Source organism: Dendrobates tinctorius, unplaced genomic scaffold, assembly GCF_039654945.1.
Source record: "Dendrobates tinctorius isolate UK_male_01 unplaced genomic scaffold, ASM3965494v1 ptg000164l, whole genome shotgun sequence".
Classification (NCBI taxonomy): Eukaryota; Metazoa; Chordata; class Amphibia; order Anura; family Dendrobatidae; genus Dendrobates; species Dendrobates tinctorius.
In genome coordinates, this window is record NW_027361831.1 from 3,158,857 (window position 1) to 3,173,565 (window position 14,709).

General features: G+C 47.7%; 1 protein-coding gene and 1 pseudogene across 2 annotated transcripts in view; both read right to left on the reverse strand.

The window, feature by feature from the left end:
• Positions 1-14,709, reverse strand: part of LOC141052910 (uncharacterized) — a 159,838-nt gene that overhangs the window by 124,775 nt on the left and 20,354 nt on the right. The window lies entirely within an intron of this gene.
• Positions 1-14,709, reverse strand: part of LOC141052914 (uncharacterized) — a 39,740-nt pseudogene that overhangs the window by 4,592 nt on the left and 20,439 nt on the right.

A 14,709-nucleotide genomic window follows, 5' to 3' on the forward strand; every position in this document is an offset into this window, starting at 1 on the left:
CATATCTCATTTAACTTGCTATTTTACAATCTATAATCTGGTTTCCGCCCCATCACTCCATTGAGACAGCCCTGACCAAAATTACTAGCGACTTACTTACAGCCAAAGCAAACGGACAATACTCTATTCTCCTGCTTCTAGACCTGTCCTCTGCATTCGACACAGTTGACCACTGTCTCCTACTACAGATCCTCTCCTCCTTTGGCATCAAAGACCTCGCCCTATACTGGATCTCCTCATACCTTTCAAACCACACATTCAGCATCTCCCACTCCCACACTACCTCCTCATCTCACCCTCTCTCTGTTGAAGTCCCCCAAGGCTCTGTTCTAGGACCCCTACTCTTCTCAATTTATACCCTTGGCCTGGGTCAAGTCATAAAGTCCCATGGATTCCAGTACCACCTTTATGCTGACGACATTCAGATCTACCTCTCTGGCCCAGATGTCTCCTCTCCGCTGTCCAGAATCCCGGAGTGTCTATCAGCCATATCCTCCTTTTTCTCCTCTCGATTCCTCAAGCTCAATGTGGACAAATCTGAACTTATCTTTCCTCCATCTCACAGATCTTCCTTACCTGACCTATCACAATTAATGACATCACGCTTTCCCCAGTACTGGAAGTCCGCTGCCTCGGAGTAACCCTTGACTCTGCCCTGTTCTTCAAACCACACATCCAAGCTCTTTCTACCTCCTGTCTCCTCCAGCTCAAAAATGTTTCCAGAATCCATCCTTTCCTCAACCCTCAATCTACTAAAATGCTTGTGCACACCCTCATCATCTCCCACCTCGACTACTGCAACATACTTTTCTGTGGTCTCCCTGCTAACACCCTCGCACCTCTCCAGTCCATCCTTAACTGTGCTGCCCGACTAATTCATCTCTCTCCTCACTACTCCTCCACTTCTCCACTCTGCAAATCTCTTCACTGGCTTCCATTCCCTCAGCGCATCCAGTTCAAATTACTAATTCTGACCTACAAGGCCATCTATAACCTGTCTCCCCATATGTCTCTGAACTAATCTCCCGATACCTTCCCTCATGTAATCACCAGTCATCCCAAGACCTCCTCTCCTCCACACTTATTCGCTCCTCACCCAACCGCCTCCAAGACATCTCCCAAATAGCCCCCATCCTCTGGAATTCTTTGCCCCAACATGTCCAACTATCAACCACATTCGGATCCTTCAGACGGAACCTGAAAACCCATCTCTTCAAGAAAGCCTACAGCCTGCAATGACCCCACTACCGGAGATATCACCTCAACCAACACTGGAACTGCTGCAACCCACCAACCTACTGTCTCCTTCCCCACCATCCTGTAGCATGTAAGCCCGAAAGGGCAAGGCCCTCTCCCCTCTATCAGTCTGTCATTGTAAATTTGTTTACTGTAAGTGATATCTGTAATTTGTATGTAACCCCTTATGTACAGCATCATGGATTCAATGCTGCTATATAAATAAATAATAATAATAATCAATCCCCCCTTCATAGACTTGCAGAGTCCCCAAACCACACTTAGCATCCACATGTTTAGAATTGTTGTAGCAGGATGAATCCTATTATTATAGGGTATAAGACGCACAAGCTGGGCATGATGTCAGACTTTTTGTCCTTATGTCCCATCAGGCCTCTGGCCTACTACCGCTACATTGATGATATTTTAATCATCTGGACGGAGTCTGAGCCTCAGCTAAAGATGTTCCACGAACAGTTTAATCAATTTCATTCCACCATCAACTTAACACTTAACTACTCCAGCACTGAAATTAACTTTTTAGACACCATCATTAAGCTAAAGAACAATGAAATAGAGACATTCCTGTATCAGAAGCCAATCGACTGTCCAACATACCTTAAATGGGACAATTTCCATCCAAAACACATAAAAAACTCTATTGTCTACAGCCAGGCCATCAGATACAATTGTATATGTTCCAACCTCATGGATAGAGACAAACACCTTGGTTGCCTCAGAAAGACCTTTTTGAATCAGGGCTACCATCCAAGAACAATTGAAAACCAAATTACAAGAGCCACCAGAATATCAAGGAATCACCTGCTACATTACAAAGCTAAAGATGAAAATAACCGGGTGCCTATAGTGATCATCACCTATAATCCAAATCTGGAGGAGCTAAGGGGAGCTGCACGGCAATGTCAACCTTTACTAAAAAAAAGATGCCCGATTACAATCCATATTTCCAGAACCCCCCAATGCTGTTATAGGCAGCCCCCAAACTTAAGAAGCATCATTGTCAGAAGCTCCCTGTCCTCCCCAACAGCTGCAGGAACCTTTCCTTACAACCAGAAAAAATGTAAAACCTTTCCATTTATAATGACCACGGACAAAATAAAGATCCACAAACCACATCAGGACTACAAGATCCCAGGTACTTTCAGCTGCATCACATCTAATGCGGTGTGCCTAGTGTTGAGCATTCCGATACCGCAAGTATCGGGTATCGGCCGATATTAGCGGTATCGGAATTCCGATACTTAGTTCCGATACTTTTGTCATATCGGATTCCGGAATCGGAATCGGAATAGGAAGTTCCCATCATGCTATGAGCCTGCTTGCTTTGATTAAGCCAATGGGAATCCTCCGAAGTGTGGGCACATCCTGTTAGGCATGTAGGCATGTTAACTATTGGCATGGCTGTGATTGGCTGCCGAAATGATGTCATGATGCACTATAAAAGCCACCGCAGCCGCCATTTCTGGTCACTCTGCTGTGAATTCAGTTAGGGACAGGCTGCTGTAGAAGACTGTGAGGGACAGTTAGAAATAGCGATTCCACCAAACATCTAGTGCTTTACCCAGGCTACATAAACCACCACTGTAGCCTTCTTTGCCCTAGCAGCAGTGTTCACAGCTGTCTGCAAGGGCTGTGTGAGTGCAGCTCACGCTGTGGAGTGGGTCCTGCAGCCACGTCAGGCTGTAGGCCACCCAGTGTGATCACTGCTGCCTCATACATCTTTTATTTTTTGAGCTGCATTTTTTACATAATTTCAATCTAGTGTGCTTCCATCCGTATCCATATACGTTGGTTGCAAACACTAGTAGTAGACAGCGGAGCCTTTCTGCAGCCTTTCAGTGCTAGTGTCCACTTTGCTGCACTGTTCACGGCTGTCTGAGAGGTCTCTGACTGTGTGTGAGTGCAGCTCACGCTGAGTAGTGTGTCCTGCAGCTACGTCTGGCTGTAGGACGCTCAGCGTGCGTCAGTGCCTCACACATATTTTTATTTGAGTGCAGCTCATTTTTTCTTCTATTAGTGTGCATCCATCCGTCTCCATCTACGGTGGTTGCAAACACTATAAAGGAGTACACAGCGGAGCCTTTCTGCAGCCTGTCAGTGCCAGTGCCCACTTAGCTGCACTGTTGACGGCTGTCTGAGAGGCCTCTGACTGTGTGTGAGTGCAGCTCACGCTGAGTAGAGTGTCCTGCAGCTACGTCTGGTTGTAGGACGCTCAACGTGCGTCACTGCCTCACACATATTTGTCTTTGAGTGCAGCTCATTTTTTCTTCTCCTATTAGTGTGCATCCATCCGTATCCATCAACATTGGTTGGTTGCAAACACTATATAGGAGTAGATAGAGGAGCCTTTTTTTCTGGCTTGTGCCCTGCCGGCGCAGCCAGATTAGTATTACCCAATTTTTTTGGAGCCTCATCTTTTGCATTGTAGGTTACCTGCCTGCATTGTAATAGCTCCAAAAAGTTGGTGATACTATCAGTTTCAATTCTTTGTTCACATACTTTGAGTTTGTTTCCAACAAAGAAACCACAAAAAAAGTTCACCAAACACTACATTTTGAACTTGTGTAGGCCACATCAGCTCCTATTAAAGTCTAGTCCACACACACACACACACACTTCATAAAATTAGTGTTTCTTGTACCTGTAACCAGCTGTTCAGGAATAAGCACACTAAGGCCCCCCTTTGTACTTTTTTGCCTATCTTAAGCAGTCTTGCAAGATGAAGAAGGCAGGGAGTAAGGCGCGTGGGCGAGGGCGTGGGCGTGGAGTTTCAGCAGGGAGAGGACGTGGGGATTCTGCAGGGAGAGGACGTGGGGATTCTACAGGTAGAGGACGTGGGGATTCTGGGCCTGCTGCGGGCACCAGTGGATCAGCATCCCCCAGTTTTAGCAGGCAACAGTCCTTTATGCGCAGCTTTGTAGGACCTCAACGTACCCCACTGCTGCGGGAGGAACAAATTGAAGCCGTTGTCGGATGGATGGCAGCTAACGCATCGACTTCAATTACTTCCGCATCCTCTCAGGGTCAGAGCACCGAAGAGCAACCATCTGTCTCTTCACCACCTGCCAAAGTGCCCAGGCAGTCAGAGACATGGACAGGAGCCATCACAGTCTCTACTTCTGTTCTCGGAATCTGTTGGCTTGGAAAGAGGGGGCCAGCCAAGCAGCATTCCTGAATGTGAAGAAGAGGGAGTATGCAGTGATGCGCAACTTCTTTGTCCCTCTGAATCTGAAGAGGCGAGTGGGCCAGTGCCTATGGTCAGCACACCTCAGTACGCATCAGATGATGACGAGACTCAGTTGCCACTTTCTGGTGCGTACGGTGCTGGCGAGACAACCCCGGAGAAGCAGCTGTTTGAAGAGGGGAGGGAAGATGATGAGGTCCTTGACCCATCATGGCGTGAGCAACAGGAAGGTGGTGGGAGCAGCTCGGAGGAAGAGATTCCCCTACCGGCCAAAACAGGAGGCAGAGGGAGGGGGAAGACTTGGTTGCCTGTACCCTCCACTTCGGCACCCGTTAGGAGCATTCCTCCTTCCAAAGGCAAACCGGGCGCTCACAAGAGTTGCAGTGCGTGGTCCTTTTTTGACACAGTTGCAGATGACATTTGCTTTGTCAAATGCAAGCTGTGTCATCAGAGAATCAAAAGAGGGAGAAATGTCAGCAACCTCAATACCACAAATATGTGGAAACATGTGCGCACCAAGCACGAGTTGGAGTTGCAGAGACACCCTGAAGACGTAGGCCAACGTACAGCACCACCTACCACCTCTTCAGTTCGTGTTGGGCCCTCTTCCTCCAGCTCACACACTGCTGGTTCGGCTTCCTCACAGGATCGCCAAGGAAGAACCTCTGCCACTGTTGTCCGGAGACCCTGTCAGATTACACCCATAGCAGCACGTTCCCATCCATCACAGCCATCGGTAGCACAGGCATGGGATAAAAGGCGCCCTTACTCGGCAAACCATCCCCGAGCACAGTCTCTGAATGCTGGCATTGCCAAACTTCTGGCAGTTGAAATGCTGTCATTCAGGCTGGTGGACACTGACACCTTCCGGGACTTAATGGCATTGGCAGTCCCCCAATACAACGTGCCCAGCCGCTTTTATTTCAGCAGGCGAGCCGTCCCTGCCCTGCAGAAACATGTTGAGGGCAAAATAAAACATGCGCTACTAAACGCCGTTAGTAGCAAGGTCCACCTGACCACCGATGCGTGGACCAGTAACCATGGACAGGGACGATACCTTTCCCTCACTGCCCACTGGGTCAATGTTGTGGAGCCGGGTACGGATCTGGAGAGTGGCGCTGTACGTGTTCTTCCAACGCCACGGATTGCAGGACTCCAGTCTGTACACATAGACTCCTCCTACTCAAGTTCCTCAGAAACAGCAGAGCAGGAGCCTGTTACGACCGATATGAGCACAGCCGTGGCCAAACGTCAACAGGCTGTACTCAAATTAATTTCTTTGGGGAATCGAAGCCACACAGCGCAGGAGCTCTGGAATGCTATCAAGCTGGAGAGCGATGTGTGGTTTGGGCCAGCGAATCTCCAGCCGGGCTTGGTAGTGTGTGACAATGGCCGAAATCTGGTGGCAGCTCTTGGCCTAGGCAACCTCACACACATCCCATGTCTGGCACATGTTCTTAACTTGGTCGTGCAGAGCTTTCTGAGGGACTATCCGAATCTTGCTGCACTGTTGCACAAGGTCCGCATAGAGTGCGCTCACTTGCGACGTTCCAGCACGGCAAGATCGCGCCTCGCTGCTCTGCAGCGACGATTTGGCCTTCCGGAACATCGCATCATATGTGACCTACCCACCCGGTGGAGTTCAACGTTACATATGTTGGAGCGGTTGTGTGAGCAGCAGGCAGCAGTCATGGAGTACCAGCTGCATCAGGCGCAAACAAGTCGCACTGTGCGCCGTTCACACTTCAGCACCATTGAGTGGGCCTCTATGAAGGACATCTGCCTCGTTTTGCGTGCCTTCGATGAATCCACGCGGATGGCGAGTGCAGATGATGCACTAGTCAGCATGACTGTCCCCCTTATCTGCCTGCTTCAACAAACACTGCAAGCACTAAGGGATGAGGTTTCAGAAGAGGTGGAGGATGAGGAGTCCCAAATGCCATCTGCTTCTGGACAGTCTGCGCTACGTGTTTCCTCACAAAGGCCTAGGCAGGGGACACTTTGTGAGGAGGATGAGGAGGAGTCGATGGAGGAGGAAGACATCTCTCCAGAGGAGGGAGGTACACAAACCTCTACTCAGTATGTACAGCGAGGGTGGGGTGATGCAGAGCAGGCCGAGGTCACGCCTCAAACAGGGGACAGCGGTTCTTTGGCAGTTGGGAGTCTGCAGCACATGGTTGATTTCATGCTGCAGTGCCTGAGAAACGACCGCCGCATCGCCCACATTCTCGTCTCGGCTGATTATTGGGTGTACACCCTCCTAGATCCTCGCTACCGGGACAGCGTACAAAGGCTCATACCAACGTTGAACCGGGAGCGTAAAATGCGGGAGTACGAAGAGTCACTGGTGCAGTCCATAATGTTTTCCATTCCACCCGACAGCATTGTTGCTAGTGCTTTACAAAGCAGCTCGAGGCAGTGGAGGAAACTCTGCACAAAGAGGGAGCAGAGGCAGCGCCGCAGCACAAGGCAAGACCACTATGGCCCAAATGTGGCAAAGTTTTGTGTGTCCACCACAATTGTTTACACCATCAGCGACGCCTCGAGTCAGCAGGAGGCAACGCTTCCGTCAGATGGTGTCAGACTACATGTCTTGCCCTGTCGCTGTACTCCCAGATGGCTCTTCCCCCTTCAAGTTTTGGGTCTCTAAGCTGGATACATGGCCAGAGCTTAGCCAGTATGCATTGGAGGTGCTGGCTTGCCCTGCTGCCAGTGTATTATCGGAACGTGTCTTTAGTGCCGCAGGTGGTGTACTAACAGACCGTCGCACGCGACTATCTTCCGATAATGTTGACCGGCTGACTTTTCTGAAAATGAACAAGGCCTGGATCTCCAAAGACTTTGCCATTCCTCTTACAGACTAAATTAGTGGTTGGCAACTGTATCCAGGTCTGCTGGTGTGTTCATTTTTCTACCACCTGAACTATAATCCCTTTGCTTCAACACAGCCAGTTGTCGCTCAGATGTGTCGTCTGCACAGAGAAACACACTAGCTCCTGTGTTAGTGGGGTTCAGTAATGCCAGCTGATCCCCTGCTGTGTGGACGGCAAAGTCACCAGCTCCATCAACATTCAAACCACTACTGATTTTTAACCGTGCCCAACTTAGGTCTCTGGCTCCACTGTCTCTACTATTTCCCCTGACCTCCAACCCCGCCATCTACATCTCTGAAGTGGCGTCAGCACAATCTACACTTGTTCCTGTGTTCCTGTGGCTCAGTCCCATCAGTTTATCCCCTGATGTGTGTCCGGCAAGGTCTCCTGCTCTGTCCACATTCCCATAACCAGTAGTGGGAATGAGGACAGAGCTGGCGAACTTGCCGGACAAACATCAGGGGATCAACTGACGGGACTGAGCACCAGTAACACAGGAACAAGTGTAGATTGTGCTGACGCCACTTCAGAGATGTAGCTGGCGGGGTTGGAGGCCAGGGTAAATAGTAGAGACAGTGGAGCCAGAGGCCTAAGTGGAGCATGGTTAGAATCAGTAGTAGTCCACAACCTCCATAAAAACCGCTGCCCATTGGCCTCTGCATGCGGCATGCGTAATCCTGGGCTCCAACAGCGTCAGTTGGTGTTCAGAAGTGTCGTCTCCACAGAGCCAAACACATTCGTTAGAGTGTTAGTGGGGTTCAGCACTGCCAGCTGTTCCCCTGCTGTGGAGATGGCAAGTCTCCTGCTGCCTTCACCTGCCAAAATCCAGTAGGCCCCAGCCTGCTCCTCGCCTAATCCTGGGCTCCAACAGCGTCAGTTGGTGTTCAGAAGTGTCGTCTCCACAGAGCCAAACACCTTCGTTAGAGTGTTAGTGGGGTTCAGCACTGCCAGCTGTTCCCCTGCTGTGGAGATGGCAAGTCTCCTGCTGCCTTCACCTGCCAAAATCCAGTAGGCCACAGCCTGCTCCTCGCCTAATCCTGGGCTCCAACAGCGTCAGTTGGTGTTCAGAAGTGTCGTCTCCACAGAGCCAAACACCTTCGTTAGAGTGTTAGTGGGGTTCAGCACTGCCAACTGTTCCCCTGCTGTGGAGATGGCAAGTCTCCTGCTGCCTTCACCTGCCAAAATCCAGTAGGCCACAGCCTGCTCCTCACCTAATCCTGGGCTCCAACAGCGTCAGTTGGTGTTCAGAAGTGTCGTCTCCACAGAGCCAAACACATTCGTTCGAGTGTTAGTGGGGTTCAGCACTGCCAGCTGTTCCCCTGCTGTGGAGATGGCAAGTCTCCTGCTGCCTTCACCTGCCAAAATCCAGTAGGCCCCAGCCTGCTCCTCGCCTAATCCTGGGCTCCAACAGCGTCAGTTGGTGTTCAGAAGTGTCGTCTCCACAGGGCCAAACACATTCGTTAGAGTGTTAGTGGGGTTCAGCACTGCCAGCTGTTCCCCTGCTGTGGAGATGGCAAGTCTCCTGCTGTCTCAGCATTACAAAGACAGTAGGCCTCTGCCTACACCCTCCTATTTCCTGGGCTTCAACACAGCCAGTTGTAGTTCGGAAGTGCCGTCCACACGGAAAGAGATACTTGCTCCCGTGTCTCAGTGGGGTTCAGTAATGTCAGCTGATCCCCTGCTGTGTGGATGGCAGTCTCTCCTGCTGTCACCTCATTCAAAATACAGTAGGCCTCTGCCTACACCCTCCTATTTCCTGGGCTTCAACACAGCCAGTTGTAGTTCGGAAGTGCCGTCCACACGGAAAGAGATACTTGCTCCCGTGTCTCAGTGGGGTTCAGTAATGTCAGCTGATCCCCTGCTGTGTGGATGGCAGTCTCTCCTGCTGTCACCTCATTCAAAATACAGTAGGCCTCTGCCTACACCCTCCTATTTCCTGGGCTTCAACACAGCCAGTTGTAGTTCGTAAGTGCCGTCCACACGGAAAGAGATACTTGCTCCCGTGTCTCAGTGGGGTTCAGTAATGTCAGCTGATCCCCTGCTGTGTGGATGGCAGTCTCTCCTGCTGTCACCTCATTCAAAATACAGTAGGCCTCTGCCTACACCCTCCTATTTCCTGGGCTTCAACACAGCCAGTTGTAGTTCGGAAGTGCCGTCCACACGGAAAGAGATACTTGCTCCCGTGTCTCAGTGGGGTTCAGTAATGTCAGCTGATCCCCTGCTGTGTGGATGGCAAAGTCTCCTGCTGCCTACACAGTCGTACCACTACTGATTTTTAACCGTGCTCCAATTAGGCCTGTGGCTCCACTGTCTCTCGTATTTCCCCTGTCCTCCAACCCTGCCAGTTACAGCTCCGAAGTGGCGTCTGCACAATCCACACTTGTTCCTGTGTTACAGGTGTTCAGTCCGGTCAGTTAATCCCCTGATGTGTGTCCGGCAATGTCGCCTGCTCTGTCCACATTCCCATTATGGGAATGTGGACAGAGCAGGCGACATTGCCGGACACACATCAGGGGATTAACTGACCGGACTGAACACCTGTAACACAGGAACAAGTGTGGATTGTGCAGACGCCACTTCGGAGCTGTAACTGGCGGGGTTGGAGGACAGGGGAAATACGAAAATCAGTGAAGCCACAGGCCTAAGTGGAGCTTGGTTCAAATTAGTAGTCTACAACCGATCTTAAAATTTTTTCAATGCAGCCTCAGCCTGCTCCGTGCTTGTCCCTGGGCTTCAACACAGCCAGTTGTTGCTCGGAAGTGCCGTCTTCACAGAGTAAAACACTAGCTCCTGTGTTTGTGGGGTTCAGTAACGTCAGCTGTTCCCCTGCTGTTTTGATGGCAATCTGTCCTGCTGCCTCCCAATTGACAGCACATCAGGCCTCAGCCTGCTAAGTGCTTGTCCTGGGCTCCAACATCGCCAGTTGCTGCTCATAACTGACTTTGGCACGGGTACTCCCTCCTGCCCAGCTTGGTTCCAGCCCTGCCTGCTGTTTCCGGGAAGTGTCAATGTCAGTTTGCCACCCCAAGTTGCCATGTCGTGTTGCGGTTGGGTTAGCCGAGGCTAGGGTGCCAGCAGTTTAGGTGCTTCCTATGTGGACTGCGGGTTCTGGTAAGAAAGGCTTGTTCCATAGTGCCAGTAGGACAAGCACCCCCTGTAGGACTGTGTGATTCGGTAACTGCGGCCAGCTTGCGGCATGCCAACTTTGCTTTTCAGGGGTAACTTCTGATACCCCTCCGGGTTCCAGCACCGTCAGCTGGTTCTCGTCAGAGCCTTTGGCCTAGGTGCCTCCATCTCGGTATCCGAGTTCCGGCAACGTCTGCTGGTCCTTGGTAGTGCTTTGTAGCACAGGTACCTCCTGCTTAGTAACCGGGTTCCAGCACCGTCAGCTGGTCCTCGGTTGTGCCATTGGCTCTTATTCCTTCTGCTGCCCCTCCGGGTGCCAGCACTGTCAGCTGGTCCTCGCTATTTCCATTTGCTCTTGCAGCTTATGCTACCCCTCCGGGTTCCAGCACCGTCAGCTGGTTCTCGTCAGAGCCTTTGGCCTAGGTGCCTCCATCTCGGTATCCGAGTTCCGGCAACGTCTGCTGGTCCTTGGTAGTGCTTTGTAGCACAGGTACCTCCTGCTTAGTAACCGGGTTCCAGCACCGTCAGCTGGTCCTCGGTAGTGCCATTGGCTCTTGTTCCTTCTGCTGCCCCTCCGGGTGCCAGTACCGTCAGCTGGTTCAAGAGGACAAAGAACAGGAAGACAACCACCAAGATGCAGAACAACAAGAGAGAGAAGACAAAGAAGCATAAAAAAAACAAAGCAGAAGAACATTAAGCATAAGACTAATACTCTGAGCAAATGATATTATCTTATTTATAAGCAGAAGAAGACTAAGCAGTGTATGGGGGTGAGTCCGTTCCTCCTCGTGGTGCCCCTGGAAAAGGCCTGCTGCTGCAGGCCAAACTGAACGCGGACAAATCCTGTTGTAAATCTTTTGTGACAGGCAGAACGGAAGGTGTAAACTTCTAACTTTTCTAGATAACAACTACAGGAATGCCTGACACAAACAAGAATATGATGAAGAAGAATAGGAAGAAGATGAAGAAGCTGAATATGTAGAATAATAATTGTTGAATAAGAAGAATATGAAGAATGTAAGAAAAGGAAGAAGAAGAAGAAGAAGAATGTAAAAAAAGGAAGTAGAAGAATTTAAAAAAGGAAGAAGAAGAAGAATGTAAAAAAAGGAATAAGAAGAAGAATGTAAAAAAAGGAAGAAGAAGAAGAATGTAAAAAAAGGAAGTAGAAGAATGTAAAAAAAGGAATAAGAAGAAGAAGAAGAAGGTAAAAAAAGGAAGAAGAATAAGAAAGAAGAAGAAAGAAGAAAGAAGAAGAAGACATACATGTCTGGCAAAATATAAATGAGGCTAACATAGTCAATATCTTTGTAACTCCTAACATCTTTAAAAAAAAAGTTTAATTCCTGCTATTCCATTTGATTGGGCTAAACCTCTATGGCTTTAATGTCTCCTCCACCTCCCACAATACATTCTACATTATTCTTAGTTGTTTTTCTTCATGTAGAATTAACCTACAAGGAAAGAAAGGGTTTTTTTTAATTCCGATATTTTGGCCCCATTGACTTGCATTGGTTCCCGGTATCGGAATCGGCGATACCGATACTTTTTTTTTTAAGATCGGCCGATCCATTCCGATCCGATATTTTCAAGTATCGGCTGGTATCGCTCAACTCTAGGTGTGCCTAATCATTTGTACTAAATGTCCATCTGGGGGTCTGTATGTGGGGGAAACAGGGCAAAAACTGAGAACAAGGATGAATTCTCATCGTCACACAATAAGAAAAAAAAAGAATGGATCTACCTGTGGCAAAACATTTTTGTATCCCCGGTCATAGCATGATGGACATTAAATTACTTGTATTAAAAGGTAACTTCAAGTCTCAGAGAGACAAGAGGGCCTGGGAGTATAAATTTATGACAACTTTTGACACACTCAGTGCAGGAATTAATGTGTCGCATGAATTTATGTCTTTTTACATCAATCAAGGAATTTGCTCTTCAGACCTTCTGGGGTCATCACACAACACAGAACCAGACCCCAATCAGAGGGCAATAAAACTTTCACACTCCTTACCTATGAACTGTTCCAATATTTATATTTATCCCGCTCCCATAATTACCATGCTGCTTCATGTCACTTGTCTTATCTATTGTGTTATTTCTGTGCTATTTTGTGCATAAATATGTGATTCTTCAGATTTTGTATTAGTCATGCCTGATGAAGAGCTTGCAATGTGTTACCATATTTTCAGTTAGCCATTAAAAGGTATCAACCACTGAGGACTCTCAATTCTAAATATTCTTCTATCTACTGGCTAACACGGTACAAAGATATATATCTTTCCTGTATCAAAATAGGGGGAATTTAATCATTTTTCTCCTGACACCATATTGAGGTACAGCCAACATTTTTTATATCTATTTATTGTTTGTTTTTTTTTTCTTCGTGGCATTTACAGTACAGTCTAGATAATGTTTTTATTTTGACAAGATTTATGTATGCGGCAATGAGAAATAAGGAAGAAGGGGAGCAATTCAATATTTACAATTTTTCTTTTTATACTTATACTTTTTCAGAAGGGAACCAGAGAGAATTCCATTTAAATACAATTGACAAAGATTAACAGCAGCATTAAAATGGTTAACAGCACTGATTGGAGGTCAGCTCTGGCTATTGTTGAAAGGATTTTCTTGAAGACAATTAGACATTTAAAGAGAACTTTTTTAACATAGTTCAATCCCAATGTGTCTTTATAAAAGTCTCCATTGCCTCTGCGTTATGTCTGCATCTAAATTTAAGACTACCATTGAATTGTAGACCCAATGAGCAGATTCATCTACACAGGACAGCAAGAAGGTATATTAATTCCGTAAAATACCAGGATTCTAGGAAGGCAACAGCATCATTAGCCTCCGCTTTTTCTTAAGGGTTCACTACGTGGATTATAATTTTTCTTCACAAGATTTTCTAAATTGTCAGCACATTCTAGATATACTGATATTGACTTTACAGTTTAGAGATCTTGACATCTTCTAATACAGGAGGTTAGGGTGGATTCCCCAGCCTGTAAGCTCTGCCTGACATAGATCTCAGTCCAAAAGAAGTTGTCATGATGGATATCCCGGGACCAGGGGCTCCTTCCTTGTCCTTAACACTAGGGGGCACCCTAATTCGCCCTGCTCCCCGGATTATTTCTGATGATGAACACGCCGGGGCCACGTACCTTGCCTTAGCTCCAGAATCTGCCCTCAGTCTGTACCCATCTCTCACCCAGGGAAGAAGGGAGTAGTAGCGTACTGTAATACACCAACCAAACTAACAAGGAAATATGAACAGGGGTAACGAAAAATGCCAAACATACAAATATACCCACACATATAACAGAGGTATACATCGAGAAGTGGATGATGGGAGTTAAATCAAAGTAGAAGAAAGGGAATAATATCACACTCAAAACCTAGCAACAGTCACAGATAAACCCACTAAACACTTTCTCCAATAATAACGAACAGCAACCTCCAGCCTTGCAGCATAAGTTATCTCTGATAATGAGTTCTAGCCAGGACCCAGCTTATATAGATGGGAGTGGCTAAAAGTGAACAGCTGAGAGACTTAATACTCCAGGAGCTCTTAACTGAGCAGATTAAACCATACACTGCTAAAAGAAATCTAAACTATTTAATATGAATGTGAAGTGCTTCTAGTCAGTGCATGAGTAGGAGAAATTAGACTCTGCGGTCTTCTGGCTTCACTCTGTCGTGGAAAACCTGTGACAAACGGGCCATCAATACGCAAAGCATCAGGGACAGTTTTCGGTGGAGCAGCATGTAGTATATTGGCAGTATGGTGTCTACACCACGAATAAAGCAGCCACAGCCAGTAACTGACAAGAATGTGACTTTTCTACATTTAGTGGTTACTACTCACCTGGGCAGCTAGCAGTAGGAATCCTCTCATTTAACCACTCATTGAACCACTCATCACCTCTCACATATGTCTCTGTAGTATTAAGAGTCAGATCTTTACCCTGAAACAAATATTGTAAAAGTCAGAGACAGATCTATGATCAGCTCTAATCCTGCCATCTCCACCATTGTCATTACACAAGTATTACACAAGTATAAAACATATAATACTGGTGAATAAAACAAGTCCGAACTTAAAACCTTCACCTTCACTGTCATCTACATATCAAAGCAGAGAATTCATGACACCTTATCTTCATCTACCTGATGATCCTGAGGAACATTGGGATTTCCTTGTTTACAGTACTGTGGAAGAAGAGGACGGGGACATCTCTCTGGTGTTGTCCTCTTACTGGATAGAAC